Below are 15432 nucleotides of genomic sequence, written 5' to 3'. Positions count from 1 at the left end.
AGGGAACTAAGATCCCACATGCCACATAGATAAATAAGTAAATATTTCAAAAGAAAATATGACGTATGAATAAAGCCAGACACAGAGGTCACACATTGTATGTGGGAGAATGTAGGTAGAAAAGAAGCAGGAAAGAGAAGCATTCTGTAATGCAAATGAAACTTTTTTTTTTTTTTTTTTTAGGGAGGAGGAAATGCACTGCTCTGATAAAGGCTGTCAATAAATTAAATAAAATAACAACTAAAAATTGACCATTGAGTTAAACATTTGGAATTCACTGTTGATCTTGACAAGAGTGAATTTAAAGGAAAATGAGAGACCTGGAGATAACAAATTCTACAAACAACTCTGCAGAAGTCTACCATAAGCAAATATGAAATAAAAAAAGCATAGGCAGGATATGTCACCAAAAGATAGATTTTTAATGAGAGGTAACATTATAGTCATTCTGTTTGCTGATGGGAACGATCCAGAGAAACAGAAAACTTAATCCAGGACAAAGAAGAGACTTGCTAGAATATCACTGAATAAACAAGAATTGAGGTGGCAAGAATACACAGAAGAACTGTACAAAAACAGATTTTCATGACCCAGATAATAAGGATGGTGTGATCACTGACCAAGAGCCAGATATCCTGGAATGTGAAATGAAGTGGGCTGTAGAAAGCATCACTATGAGAACAGCTAGTGGAGGTGATGGAATTCCATTTGAGCTATTTCAAATCCTGAAAGATGATGCTGTGAAAGGTTGCACTCAATATGCCAGCAAGTTTGGAAAACTCAGCAGTTGGCCAAAGGACTGGAAAAGGTCAGTTTTCATTCCAATTCCAAAGAAAGGCAATGCTAATGAATGCTCAAAGTACCACACAATTACACTCATCTCACATGCTAGTAAAGTAATGCTCAAAATTCTTCAAGTCAGGGTTCAGTAATATGTGAACCGTGAACTTCCTGATGTTCAAGCGGGTTTTAGAAAAGGCAGAGGAGCCAGAGATCTAGTTGGCAACATACACTGGATCATGAAAAAAAAACAAAAGAGTTCCAGAAAAAAAACATTTATTTCTACTTTACTGACTATGTCAAAGCCTTTGACTGTGTGGATGACAATAAACTGTAAAATTCTGAAAGCGATGGGAATACCAGACCACCTGACCTGCCTCTTGAGACAACTGTATGCAGGTCAGGAAGCAACAGTTAGAACTCGTCATGGAACAACAGACTGGTTCCAAATAGCAAAATAGTAAGTCAAGGCTGTATATTGTTACCCTGCTTATTTAACTTCTATGCAGTGTATATCATGAGAAACTCTGGACTGGAAGAAGCAAAAGCTGGAATCAAGATTGCAGGGAGAATTATCAAAAACCTCAGATATGCAGATGATACCACCCTTATGGCAGAAAGTGAAGAGGAGCTAAAAAGCCTCTTGATGCAAGTGAAAGTGGAGAGTGAAAAAGTTGGCTTAAAGCTCAACATTCAGAAAATGAAGATGATGGCATCCAGTCCCATGTACTTCATGGGAAATAGATGGGGAAACAGTGGAAACAATGTCAGACTTTATTTTGGGGGGATCCAAAAGCACTGCAGATGGTGACTGCAGCCATGAAATTAAAAGACGCTTACTCCTTGGAAGGAAAGTTATGTCCAACCTAGATAGCATATAGAGACATTACTTTGCTAACAAAGGTTCATCTAGTCAAGGCTATGGTTTTTCCTGTGGTCGTGTATGGATGTGGGAGTTGGACTGTGAAGAAGGCTGAGCAATGAAGAATTGATGCTTTTGAACTGTGGTGTTGGAGAAGACTCTTGAGAGTCCCTTGGACTGCAAGGAGATCCAACCAGTCCATTCTGAAGATGAGTCCTGGGATTTCTTCGGAAGGAATGATGCTGAAGCTGTAACTCCAGTACTTTGGCCACCTCATGCAGAGCTGACTCATTGGAAAAGACTCCGATGCTGGTAGGGATTGGGGGCAGGAGGAGAAGGGGATGGCAGAGGATGAGATTGCTGGATGGCATCACTGACTCGATGAACGTGAGTCTGAGTAAACTCCGGGAGTTGGTGATGGACAGGGAGGCCTGGAGTACTGCTATTCATGGGGTCACAAGGAGTTGGACACGACTGAGCGATCGAATTGAATTGACCCTTAGAAAATGGCCAGGTGTGGCATGCCAACAAACAAACAAACAACAAACAAACAAACAAACAAACAAACGGGCGCAAACCACATGTAAGGAAGGAAACATCAACAGGTAAATACTTAGTCAATGTTTAGAAAGAAGCCTCTGGAAATGTGCCTCATTTGCTCTATTATCAGTAAATTGAAAACTTAAACTGCAAGGCAATATCACTAATAAGAAACCAAAAATGTCATTATCCAAAAGTCTACAGACAAGAAAGAGTAGATCAATGTTAGTAAAGGGGAACCCTGTATGCCATTGGTGGGAGGAAAGTGGTCAGAGACTTTATAAGCATGGCTGCCAAAGTGCCTAGGAATCACAAAATGACATAGAGAATGTCATATGTCAGCTCGACTCCCAGAGTATTTGAGCAATCAACAGATTGTGAAAAACACACACAACACCACCACCTCCACAAACATACCCTGGAGCAGCAGTCACAATGCCCAAGAGATGAAAGGAAAGAGAATCGCTGGCTGCAAATTAAAAGAGAAACATATGGGACATAGAGACACAATAAATATAAGTCTGACATTATGAAAATGCAAAAAAAAAAAAAAACCAGTTGCAGGAATATGCAGAAATCTAGGGCGAATCACAGAAAGTAAAGAAAGGCGGATTAAAAAGATATTATAACATATGCCTTCCAGAAGGGATTAAAAAACATATTGATGGGATGAGTACCCAAGGAAAAGTGAAATGGACTTACACTCCTGGTAAGAAAATTACAGTTGGCAAAGGGTATTGGTGGGTGAGAGGCCAACAGGTGAAGGCTGGAATAGAGTTATACCCACAAATACCTATGCAATTCATAATCCACATGGACCTCCTGTATCAAGAGATATGTACTCAATAGATTCCAAAAGATACCTCTGACAATAACTAGAGCTAAATTCCTCCAAGTGTCTGTGGAAAGGAAGGTGGAAATGTTTCTAAGCAACAACTACAAGAGTGTTAATAGTCTTAAAAAATATATAGTTTCGCTTAAAAAAAAGATCAAAGAGTAAACAACCAAAACTTTTGGTGACTACCTGTGTCTCATTTTACTCTCATTTACAACCAGACTTGGGAATAACACAGAGGCTGCTGTTACCATGGGAAAAGAGGAGGGAATGAAGAAATGCTGTCACCTTGTGGACATTTTCTCTAACAGCAACCTTAAAACGCTTGCTGATGGCCACAATATTCGCAAGGGTGCTGAGCTCTAATTGATACCCACCCTTAACAAATTTTCAGGGTTCACAGAGGGGACAATAAGTAAAGTAAACTTGGGAGAAACTAACAGGAAGAGGATATGAACAGCCAAACATAGTTCCGTGTTTCTTGAAAAAAGCACATGACACATAGGGTGAATTCTAAGAGATACAGACATCTAACCTCCGAGGACATTATCACCTCCGCATGAGCATGGAAAGGGCCACTGTCAAATCCTGGACATGGCATCAATGGCAGACTAGGAGTAGTACAGTGGATGCTTTAAGGTAATGCTTTAATGGACCTGGTAAGAGCCACTATGGACATGACTAGAAAGGTGCACTCCCATGAGAGAAAAATAAACAAATAAAGAGGTCGTGACAGCATGATAAATCAAATCCTCTCCTGCAGTATTTCAGACATGTACAGATTTCAAACACCACACACCCCAAACTAGGTCCTGCTGCATCTTTCAGAACATCAAAGAAATGAAAGTTAAGATAGTGTACTTGGATAGAGGAATGGATAAAGAAGTGTGATATAGGTCTGGAATGAAGCTTTAATCAGGATTGAAATTTGAAAGTAGGCCCTCTTCACCAATAGAGAGAAATCCAGAGATCATCACACTAAATGAAGGAACATTTCAAGAAACATCATGGGATACATTGGAGTGGTGGGATACAGAAATCCACTGCAGTGTGCACCCACATAAATGTGATGTGGACATCCAAACTGGCAAGAAACTTATGGTAGCCAAGGACCTTGGTGGATGGAAGGGATACATCTGGAACTTGATATTAATTTCTTCCCACAGATACATCTTAAATACAAAATCCGTATAAACCTATTGCAGCAAGAGTGGTAGACAAAACAATTTCTAATAATATGTAGGGAAAAGCAAGCACTACTGAATACATAAAGTCATCTCAGTGTTTCAGAACAAGAATCTGTATACGTAAAACCAACCCATCCTTATCTTCAACTTAAAGAGAATATGAACACTTACTTCAAAGATCCAAAAGTGAGGATACATCAGATTTGGTGGCATCCTTTGGCTCATTCTACTCTAATGTACTCCCAGGCCTGACAAAAACTTCCAGACATCACAGGCCATCCTAAAAAGGAACAAATAACAAAGCCTTGCAGCATGGAGTTTTCTCTGTCACAGCAGCCTTAAACCTATCACTGATGGACATCTGATACACACAAGGTCCTATTGCTGGACTTGGTATGACACCTACCCTTGAACATGACAGTAGTCACTCATCAAAAATAATAATAATAATAATAATAATAAGTGAAAAAGAAATCCAGGACACTCTTAAGAAGAAAACATCAACATTTAAATACAGCTCAAACTGCTTGGAAAAAAAAAAAAAAACAGACTCACTTAATATTCCAAAGGCTTCTGAGCTTTAAATATATCTGTCTTTAGAGGAGAACATAGGCAAAATACTCTCTGACATACATCACAGCAGGATCCTCTATGACCCACCCCCCAGAATATTGGAAATAAAAGCAAAAATAAACAAATTGGACCTAATTAAACTCTAAAGCTTCTGTACAACAAAAGAACTATAAGCCAGGTGAAAACACAGCCTTCAGAATGGGAAAAAAAATAATAGCAAATGAAGCAACTGACAAACTAAACCCAAAAATATACAAGCAACTCCTACAGCTCAATTCCAAAAAAATAAATGACCCAATCAAAAAATGGGCCAAAGAACTAAATAGGTATTTCTTGAAAGAAGACATACAGATGGCTATGAAACACATGAAGAGATGCTCAGCATCACTCATTATTGGATAAATGCAAATCAAAACCACAATGAGGTACCACTTCACACCAGTCAGAATGGCTGCGATCCAAACGTCTACAAGCAGTAAATGCTTGAGAGGATATGGAGAAAAGGGAACCCCTGTACACTGTTGGTGGGAATGTAAATTTGTATGGCCACTATGGAGAACACTGTGGAGATTCCTTAAAAAAAACTAGAAATAGGACTGCCATACGACCTAGCAATCCCACTGCTGGGCATACACACTGAGGAAACCAGAAGGGAAAGAGACACGTGTACTCCAATGTTCATCGCAGCACAGTTTCTCATATCCAGGACATGGAAGCAACATAGATGTCCACCAGCAGATGAATGGATAAGAAAGCTGTGGTACATATACACAATGGAGTATTACTCAGCCATTAAAAAAAATGCATTTGAATCAGTTCTAATGAGGTGAATGAAACTGGAGCCTGTTATGCAGAATGAAGTAAGCCAGAAAGAAAAACACCAATACAGTATACTAACACATATATATGGAATTTAGAAAGATGGTAATGACAACACTGTATGTGAGATAGCTGAAGAGACACAGATGTATATAACAGTCTTTTGGACTCTGTGGGAGAGGGAGCAGAGGATGATTTGAGAGAATGGCATTAAAACATGTGTAATATCATATTAGAAATGAATCGCCAGTCCATGTTCCATGCAGGATACGGGAAGCTTGGAGCTGGTGCACTGGGATGACCCAGAAGGATGGTATAGGGAAGGAGGTAGGAGGGGGTTCAGGATGGGGAAAACGTGTATACCTGTGGCGGATGCATGTTGATGTATGGTGAACCACTACAATAGTGTAAAGTAAAAAACAATACGAATAAAATAAATAAATACAGAAATACAGAAATGAAAACAAACAACAAAAATTTCTAACTCTTTTGTGTGGATGAAAAATGTCAAATAGCACACCGTATCTGGAAGAAAATACCAACAGGTAAATACATTTCTCAGTATTTCTTTAACAGCACATGAAATACACTCATTATAGTGAATTACCAAGAAGTCTTTTAGGTTCACCTTTTTGTGATCCCGGAGACCATAGCCCAACAAGTTCCTCTGTCCTTGGGATTTTCCAGGCAAGAATTCTGGAGTGAGTCTCCATTTCCTCCTCCAGGGCATTTTCCCAAGTCACATCTCCTTTGACTCGTGCCTTTGCTGGAAGATTCTTAAAAACAGTGCCACCTGAGAAGCCCAGTGTATTATTATAAATAATCAAACTATGCTAATGAAGTATCACCTCTGAGTAGTGAAAAAGTATCAAATACTATACAGAGAAGACATGGTAGAGAAACATTGCTAAAGGGGAATCTTTATGGCACTAGTGAGATATATTTGGTAGGAGCCATTGTAAATGTCAATACTAAGTGCCCTTTATTTTTTTTTTTAATTTTATTTTTTTAATTTTATTTTCTTTTTAAACTTTACAATACTGTATTAGTTTTGCCAAATATTGAAAGAATCCGCCACAGGTATACCCGCGTTCCCCATCCTGAACCCTCCTCCCTCCTCCCTCCCCATACCATCCCTCTGGGTCGTCCCAGTGCACCAGCCCCAAGCATCCAGTATCGTGCATTGAACCTGGACTGGCGACTTGTTTCATGTATGATATTATACATGTTTCAATGCATTCTCGCAAATCATCCCACCCACTCCCTCTCCCACAGAGTCCAAAAGACGGTTCTATACATCTGTGTCTCTTTTGCTGTATCGTATGCAGGGTTACTGTTACCATCTTTCTAAACTCCATATATATGCATTAGTAAACTGTATTGGTGTTTTTCTTTCTGGCTTACTTGACTCTGTATAATAGGCTCCAGTTTCATCCACCTCATTAGAACTGGTGCAAATGTATTCTTTTTAATGGCTGAGTAATACTCCATTGTGTATATGTACCACAGCTTTCTTATCCATTCATCTGCTGATGGACATCTAGGTTACTTCCATGTTCTGGCTATTATAAACAGTGCTGCTATGAACATTGGGGTACATATGTCTCTTTCCCTTCTGGTTTCCTCAGTGTGTATGCACAGAAGTGGGATTGCCGGATCATAAGACAGTTCTATTTCCAGTTGTTTAAGGAATCTCCACACTGTTCTCCATAGTGGCTGTACTAGTTTGCATTCCCACCAACAGTATAAGAGGGTTCCCTTTTCTCCACACCCTCTCCAGCATTTATTGCGTGTAGGTGTTTGGATCGCAGCCATTCTGACTGGTGTGAAATGGTATCTCATAGTGGTTTTGATTTGCATTTCTCTGATAATGAGTGATGTTGAGCATCTTTTCATGTGTTTGTTAGCCATCTGTATGTCTTCTTTGGAGAAATGTCTATTTAGTTCTTTGGCCCATTTTTTGATCGGGCCATTTATTTTTCTGGAATTGAGCTGTAAGGGTTGCTTGTATATTTTTGAGATTAGTTGTTTGTCAGTTGCTTCATTTGCTATTATTTTCTCCATTCTGAAGGCTGTCTTTTCACCTTGCTTATAGTTTCCTTTGTTGTGCAGAAGCTTTAGAGTTTAATTAGGTCCCATTTGTTTATTTTTGCTTTTATTTCCAATATTCTGGGGGGTGGGTCATAGAGGATCCTGCTGTGATGTATGTCGGAGAGTGTTTTGCCTATGTTCTCCTCTAGGAGTTTTATAGTTTCTGGTGTTACATTTAGATCTTTAATCCATTTTGAGTTTATTATTGTGTATGGTGTTAGAAAGTGTTCTAGTTTCATTCTTTTACAAGTGGTTGACCAGTTTTCCCAGCAGCACTTGTTAAAGAGATTGTCTTTAATCCATTGTATATTCTTGCCTCCTTTGTCAAAGATAAGGTGTCCATATGTGCGTGGATTTATCTCTGGGATTTCTATTTTGTTCCATTGATCTGTATTTCTGTCTTTGTGCCAGTACCATACAGTCTTGACGTATGTGGCTTTGTAGTAGAGCCTGAAGTCAGGCAGATTTATTCCTCCAGTTCCATTCTTCTTTCTCAAGATAGCTTTGGCTATTCGAGGTTTTTTTTGCATTTCCATACAAATTGTGAAATTATTTGTTCTAGCTCTGTGAAGAGTACCATTGGTAGCTTGATAGGGATTGCATTGAATCTATAAATTGCTTTGGGTAGTATACTCATTTTCACTATATTGATTCTTCCAATCCATGAACATGGTATATTCCCCCATCTATTAGTGTCCTCTTTGATTTCTTTCACCAGTGTTTTATAGTTTTCTATGTATAGGTCTTTAGTTTCTTTAGGTAGATATATTCCTAAGTATTTTATTCTTTCTGTTGCAAAGGTGAATGTAATTGTTTCCTTAATTTCTCTTTATGTTTTCTCATTATTAGTGTATAGGAATACAAGGGATTTCTGTGTGTTGATTTTATATCCTGCAACTTTACTATAATCATTGATTAGTTCTAGTAATTTTCTGGTTGAGTCTTTAGGGTTTTCTATGTAGAAGATCATGTCATCTGCAAATAGTGAGAGTTTTACTTCTTCTTTTCCAATTTGGATTCCTTTTATTTCTTTTTCTGCTCTGATTGCTGTGGCCAAAACTTCCAAAACTATGTTGAATAGTAATGGTGAAAGTGGGTACACTTGTCTTGTTCCTGACTTTAGAGGAAATGCTTTCAATTTTTCATCATTGAGGATAATGTTTGCTGAAGGGTTTGTCTTATATAGCTTTTATTATGTTGAGGTATGTTCCTTCTATTCCTGCTTTCTGGAGAGTTTTTTATCATAAATGGATGTTGAATTTTGTCAAAGGCTTTCTCTGCATCTTTTGAGATAATCATATGGGTTTTATTTTTCAATTTGTTAATGTGGGGTATTACATTGATTGATTTGTGGATACTGAAGAATCCTTGCATCCCCGGGATAAAGCCTACTTGGTCGTGGTGTATGATCTTTTTAATGTGTTGTTGGATTCTGATTGCTAAAATTTGCCTTTTCAAGAATACAAGAGACTGAGCATATGACCTGGCAGCTCCATTCCTGAGTATGTATTAAAACAAAACTAAACAAAACAGATTTTGAAAAAAACATGTAACTCAGCCATGTACTGCAGGGAGATCAACAACATCCTATAATGGCACCACACTCCGGTACTCTTGCCTGGAAAATCCCATGGACGGAGGAGCCTGGTAGGCTGCAGGGCATGGAGTTGCAAAAAGTCAAACAGGACTTAGCGGCTTCCTTTTCACTTTCTACTTTCATGCATTGGAGAGGAAATGGGAACCCACTCCAGTGTTCTTGCCTGGAGAATCCCAGGGATGGGGGAGCCTGGTGGGCTGCTGTCTACGGCGCCTCACAGAGTCAGACACAACGAAGCGGCTTAGCAGCAGCAGCAGCATACATAAAAAATCCGGCTTCCCTTGTGGCTCAGCTGGTAAAGAATCCACCTGAAATGCAGGAGACCTGGTTTCGACCCCTGCATGGGGAAGATCCCCTGGAGAAGGAAAAGGCTACCCACTACAGTATTCTGGCCATGGGCTATATAATCCATGTGGTCGCAAAGAGTCGGACATGTCTGAGTGACTTTCACTACCACTACTATACATGAAAATCAAGAAACTGATGCAGCCACTATTGAAAACAGTAAGCAGGTCTTTTATAATTTTTTTTCTCCTAACGGTAATTGCTTTTCAGAATTTTGTTGCTGTCTTTCAAACCTCAACATGAATCAGCCATATATATACATATATTCCTTCCTTTTGAACCACCTGCCCATTATCTCCTTCCCTCGTATAGAGTTTTTTAATACTCTAAAAATACAGTTAGCATATGATCCAACAATAACACTACTGGGCATATATCCATTAAGATGAAAACTCCCATCAGAAAAGTGATATGCAAAACAGTGTTTATAGTAGCACAATGTACAGTAGCAAAGACATGCAAATGACCTTAAGGCACTTAAATATGTCAGTGGATAAAGACAGATATATTATGCATACAATGGAATATTTTCCATAAGAACGAATGAAATAATGTTATTCTTTCCAACATGGGTGGATCTAGAGATGATCATACTAAATAAGTCAGAGAAAGACATGAGGAGCTTAGGTGGGTTCAGCTTACCTTAACACATCCTTTGGACCTCAGTTGATGGGAGATCTTCATCTTTTCCTCCTGGGTATCTAGAGTCAGCTGTCCAAGAATGATGCTAAAGCTGAAACTCCAGCACTCTAGAGCCTTCCCAGTTACCTTAGTAATTTTGAAGACTTGCAGTCGTCTACTTCAGAGTCCCTGAACACCCCTATATATATCCTTCCCCAGGTGGCCACACCCTTACAATTTATGAGGTCAGCAAGCCACTTCCACAGCCAACGGTGGCCCTGGTGAGCCTTGACATCACAGCCTCATCCTGACACCTCTAGGGGAGTATGGGGAGCAAGTCAGAGAGAGTTGACCTCTCCCGATTCTTTTAACCACACCCTCTATCTTCCTAGAATTTTGGGCCACCTTTAAAATTTCTTATTTTACGTGTTCTTGGTCCAGAAGTTTAAAAGGGAAAGTTTACATAATGTTTTTTGTAGGAAAACTCCTGCATGACTGAAGAGAAAATAAACAAGGAATTATAAAATGACAATTGAGAAATATTTGGAAGACAGCTGACAAATGACCCATTTACCTCATTTATGCAGAGTCCAAAGTTAAAACAAGAAAAGATGAAAAACCCAATAGAAGAGAATTGTGAAGTAAACAAGAATACAAAAAAAAAAAAAAAAAAACACACAATTTAACCAGAAAAAAAAGGAAAATTACCAAAAATCAGGAAAAAATATCAAACCTACTTGGTATTAAAATAAATGCAAACAAAAATAATAATGGAATATGATTTCTCACCATGAAAATTGCCAAAGTTCAATGACAAAGTTGAAATATACCAAATTGTTCCTCCAAATGGAGGATGACAATTGGAAAAGGAGTGTTTCAGCAGTGTTGTGAGCGCACAATATGATGCAACTTTCTGAAGGACAATATGACATTATCTAGTAAATTTATAAATACATAGAGCCACTTGGCAAGACCCTGTTTGGAATTTCCATTTCAGAAATATTTTTGCAATTTCACCTAGATTATATACCTAATGCTCACTGAAAAACAATTTTTTTTCCACATCTTCCTAGATAATTTCTTTGGTACACTTCCCCACACTGTCCTTCCCCATGCAACCCCTGTTCTCAGTTCTGTTGTTGTAGATTACTTCTGCTTCTTTTAGAACTTCCTTTAAATGGAGCCTAGAGTATGTACACATGTACACATGTAGTTGCTTAACAATGTTGTGTTACATTCTTCTGTACGCAAATCACACTAGGTGTACAAGTGTATAAACATAACATCTTTCATTTAATTTTCTTCTAAATTTAGGTCATCACAGAGCATGGAGGACAGTTTCTTGTGCTACACAGATAGTTCCCATTATTTATCAAGGCATTATTTTCCAAAATATACAAACAGCTATGTAGCCCAGTATCAAACACACACACACACACACACACCACCTCAGTAAAAAAACAGGCAGATCTAAATAAACATTTCCCAAAAGAAGTTATACAGATGATTAAAAAACCCTTGTAAAGAGGCTAAGTTCAGGTTAGTCACTCAGTCGTGTCCGACTCTTTGTGACCCCATGGACTTCAGCACGCCAGGCCTCGCTGTCCATCACCAACTCCAGGAGTCCTCCAACTTATGTTCATTGAGGCAGTGAAGACATCCAACCATCTCATCCACCATCGTTCCCTTCTCTGTCTGCCCTCCATCTTTCCCATCATCAGGGTCTTTTCAAATGAGTCAGCTCTTCACATCAGGTGGCCAAAATATTGGAGTTTCAGCTTAAACATCAGTCCTTCCAATGAACACCAGGACTGATCTCCTTTACGATGGACTAATTGGATCTCCCTGGAGCCCACAGGACTCTCAAGAGTCTTCTCCAACACCACAGTTCAAAATCATCACTTCTTCAGTGCTCAGTTTTCTTTACAGTCCAATTCTCACATCCATACAGGACTACTAGAAAAAACATAGCCTTGACTAGATGGACCTTCATTGGCAAAGTAATGTCTCTGCTTTTTAATAAGTTGCCTAGGTTGATCATAACTTTCCTTTCAAGGAGTAATGTCTTTTAATTTCATGGTTGCAGTCATCACCTGCAGTGATTTTCGAGCCCCCCAAAATAAAGTCAGCCACTGTTTCTGCCATTTCCCCATCTATTTGCCATAAAGTGATGAGACCATGATCTTCATTTTCTGAGTGTTGAGCTTTAAGCCAACTTTTTCTCTCTCCTCTTTCACTTTTGTCAAGAAGCTCTTTAGTTCTTCTTCACTTTCTGCCTGCAGAAATGGTGGTGTCGCCTGCGTATCTGAGTTTATTGATATTTCTCCCAGCAAACTTGATTCTGGCTTGTGCTTCCTCCAGTGCAGGGTTTCTCATGATGTACTCTGCATATGAGTTAAATAAGCACGGCAAGAATATACAGCCTTGATGTACTCCTTTCCCGCTTTGGAACCAGTTTGCTGTTTCATGTCCAGTTTTAACTCTTGCTTCCTGACCTGCATACAGATTTGTCAAGAGGCAGATCAGGTGGTCTGGTATTTCCATCTCTTTGAGAATTTCCTACAGTTTATTGTTATTCACACACTCAAAGGCTTTGGCATAGTCAATAAAGAATAAATAGGTGTTTTTCTGGAATTCTCTTGCTTTTCATGATCTGACAGATGTTGGCAATTTGATCTCTTGTTCCTCTGCCTTTGCTGAAACCTCCTTGAACATCTGGAAGTTCATGGTTCATGTACTGCTGAAGCCTGGCTTGGATAATTTTGAGCATTACTTTACTAGTGTGCGAGATGAGTGTAATTGTTCTGTAGTTTGAGCATTCTTTGACATTGCCTTTCTTTGGGATTGGAAGGAAAGCTAATGTCTTCTAGCCCTGTGGCCACTTATGAGTTTTCTAGATTTACTGGCATATTGAGTGCAGAACTTTCACAGCAGCATCTTTGATAATTTGAAATAGCTCAACTGGAATTCCATCACCTCCACTAGCTTTGTTCATAGTGTTGCTTCCGAAGGACCACTGGACTTCACATTCCAGGATGTCTGTCTCTAGGTGAGTGATCAGATCATTGTGATTAAATGGGTCTTGAAGATATTTTTGGTACAGTTCTCCTCTTAATGTCTTCTGCTTCTGTTAGGTCCATATCATTTCTGTCATTTATTGAGCCCATCTTTGCATGAAGTGTTCCCTTGGTATCTCTAATTTTCTTGAAGAGATCTCTAGTCTTTTTCATTCTTTATTTCCTTCTATTTCTTTGCACTGATCACTGAGCAAGGCTTTCTTATCTCTACTTGCTATTCTTTGGAAATCTGCATTCAAATGGATATATCTTTCCTTTTCTCCTAGCTTTTGGCTTCTCTTATTTTCACAACTATTTGTAAGGCCTCCTCAGACAGCCATTTTGCTTTTGTGCATTTCTTTTTCTTGGGGATGGTCTTGGTTCCTGTCTCCTGTACAGTGTCATGAACCTCCATCCATAGTTCATCATCACTATTCATTAGAGAAATACAAATCAAAACTACAATGTGGTATTCCTTCACGCCAGTCCAAATAGATAGCAACAAAAATTCTACAAGCAATAATTCCTAGGGAGAATGCGGGAAAAAAGGGAACAATCTTGCACTGTTAGTGGGCATGTAAATTGGTACGGCCACTATGATGAAGACTATGGCAGCTCCTTTAAAAACTAAAAAATATAGTCACCTTATGACCTACTCCTGGGCATTTTTTCTGGAAAAAACCTTAAAACCAAAAGATTGATGCACACTAATGTTCATTACAGCATTATTTCCTGGAGGCGCGACATGCAACATTTTTTATTTATAGCAAAAACGGAAAAAAGAAAAAAAAAAAGAATAAAAAGCGTATAAAGCAAGCAGTCTCTAAAGATGTGGTCAAATTACTCAGTATTTGTAAAAGGAAAATCTTCAGTATAAGTAAACAAAACAAGAACCACATATCAGAACCAAGTTATATGTTAAAATTCAAATAACAGAAAGTATTTTATAGTGAAAGAACTAACATCCCTGATATTTTATCTCTCCAGCTCAGGAACTCAGAATTCTGAGCCAGTGTTAAATGAGATCATGGGCGATTTTTTCTTTTTTTTTTTTTTTTCGAGCAAATTTACATTTTCTATTAAGAGCCTGTATTAATTTTTTAATAAAGTTATACACTATCTTTTTCAATATGTGAAGAATGCATCTGGATTTTTAAAATTTCATTCATAAGCATTCTTCTATTTCTCCATGAGATGGCAGTATAACCACAGTAAATATTTCTTCATACACATTTATACATATGAGTGAATACATTCGGATTTTATATTTTCATTTGTTATCATTTTTCTATTTCTGCTTGAGAGGGCATCATATGCATCCGTTCAGTTCAGTTCAGTCGATCAGTGGTGTCCGACTTTTTTGAACCCATGAATTGCAGCATGCCAGGCCTCCCTGTGCATCACCAACTCCTGGAGTTCGCTCAGACCCACGTCCATTGAGTCAGTGATGCCATCCAGCCATCTCATCCTCTGTCGTTCCCTTCTTCTCCTGCCCCCAATCCCTCCCAGCATCAGAGTCTTTTCCAATGAGTCAACTCTTCGCATGAGGTGGCCAAAGTACTGGAGTTTCAGTTTTAGCATCATTTCTTCCAAAGAAATCCCAGGGCTCATCTCCTTCAGAATGGACTGGTTGGATCTCCTTGCAGTCCAAGGGACTCTCAAGAGTCTTCTCCAACACCACAGTTCAAAAGCATCAATTCTTTGGCACACAGCTTTCTTCACAGTCCAAATCTCACATCCACTTGACCACTGGAAAAACCATAGCCTTGACTAGATGGACCTTTGGTGGCAAAGTAATGTTTCTGCTTTTCAATATGCTATCTAGGTTTGGTCATAACTTTTCTTCCAAGGAGTAAGCGTCTTTTAATTTCATGGCTGCAGTCATCATCTGCAGTGATTTTGGAGGCCTAAAAAATAAAGTCTGACGCTGTTTCCACTGTCTCCCCATCTATTTCCCATGAAGTGATGGGACCAAATGCCATGATCTTCGTTTTCTGAATGTTGAGTTTTAAGCCAACTTTTTCCCTCACCTCTGTCACCTTCATCAAGAGCATAGTAAACTTTTATTCATACCCACATATACATATGAGAGAATACATCAACATTTTATGAATTGCATTCATAAG

This window comes from Bos taurus, chromosome Y (assembly GCF_002263795.3).
Source record: "Bos taurus isolate L1 Dominette 01449 registration number 42190680 breed Hereford chromosome Y, ARS-UCD2.0, whole genome shotgun sequence".
Taxonomy (NCBI): Eukaryota; Metazoa; Chordata; class Mammalia; order Artiodactyla; family Bovidae; genus Bos; species Bos taurus.
This window is presented reverse-complemented; position numbering follows the sequence as displayed.